At 30.0% G+C, this 1,463-nt stretch overlaps 1 protein-coding gene across 1 annotated transcript in view; it reads left to right on the forward strand.

The window, feature by feature from the left end:
• Positions 1 to 1,463, forward strand: part of LOC106692380 (myosin heavy chain, embryonic smooth muscle isoform) — a gene marked incomplete in the record, with an annotated part of 73,863 nt that overhangs the window by 17,895 nt on the left and 54,505 nt on the right.

Raw genomic sequence — 1,463 nt, forward strand, 5'->3', positions numbered from 1 at the left:
TTATAAAATATAATATAATAAGTATGTTGACTGTGGATATTGTACGCGAAGATTGAGTATGGCAAGTGAAGAACACAAATAAGTTATACTTATTTATTAGTACCAACGATTCGCCTATAATTTCATGCCTTCATCAAAGCATCGAGAACCAATGAGTCATTAAAACCTTGGTTTCTATACTCTTTAATAAATACTTGAGACTCTCAAAATCACGGTTATATGCTTGGTCATTATACACGCTGTCCACTGTATATATTATAGTATAAATGTATATAATTTTGTTTTCTTTACAAAATTTCTTATAAACCAAATTTACTATAAAGAACTTCAAGTCCTGAGATACCTGCCGTGAATGTCGCAGAGGGGGAGTTCGTACTGATGGTACAAGAGCCCAAGAGGAGAAAAAAAGCAGTTCTTTCACCCTGATTACTTAATTGAAAACAAGGTATAATTAATAGTCAAAACTGATGAGTCTGCCAAGTCTGCCAGAAATAAAATTGGCGTAAAACGTTAAAAATAATAATTTTTCATTCGGAGTTCTATATCTTTAAAACTACCAACAACAATAGAAAATCTAAGAGAACATCATTTAAAGTAAAATAAATTTTCTAAAATGTGAGCCCTAATAGAGCTATTTTCGTTCAATAGTTCTCGAGATATAGCTTTTTAAAAAGCAATATTTCATAAAAATGTATTGAAATATCAGTTATTAATTTATTTTGAAAATTCTACATTTCAAAAACTTGTTGACGTAGAGATTTGTATTAGCATTCAAATTAAAGCTAGTTTAATGGGCTATGAAGTAGTTTATGGCGTTTATAGTTGTTCGGACAAATTTTCTTTTGCCAAATTTATATTCGCATGCGAATAAAAACTACCCCCACGAAGATACGTGTCATAAACTACTTTATAGAAAGTTAAATTTCCTTTATTTTGAGTGCTGACAGACATATGTGCGTCTTATGGATCTAGAGATATATTTTTACAAAAATTAAACATTTTATACGAACAACTAGAAATTGACATTTTGTGAATTCATTTTGTTAAATATCATAAAGACTACTACTCCTACAAAGATAAAAGATAAAAAATATTTTATAGTAAATTTAACTAGCTTTAATTTGAGTGCTGGCAGACATCTGTACATCCTATGGTTTCTGAAATAAAGTTTTTCATAAATCAAACTCATCGTCCGAACAACTATAAATCAATTTATTTTATCAAATATCATAAAAACTACTATTCCTACGAAGGTAAAGGTAAAAAACTGCTTTATACTCCATTAAACAAGCTTTAATTTGATTGCTAACTGATATCTATACGTCACATAGATCCTAAGATATATGAAAAGAATATGGTTTGGGTGCGGTCAAGAAAAACTCAAATAGTAGAAATATACTAATTTAATGAGCCAACGTTTCGCCCCACGTTGCAGGGCTTCTTCAGGGCTATTTTGACGGCAG

This window comes from Halyomorpha halys, unplaced genomic scaffold (assembly GCF_000696795.3).
Source record: "Halyomorpha halys isolate HHAL.00 unplaced genomic scaffold, Hhal_1.1 Scaffold54.1, whole genome shotgun sequence".
NCBI lineage: Eukaryota > Metazoa > Arthropoda > Insecta > Hemiptera > Pentatomidae > Halyomorpha > Halyomorpha halys.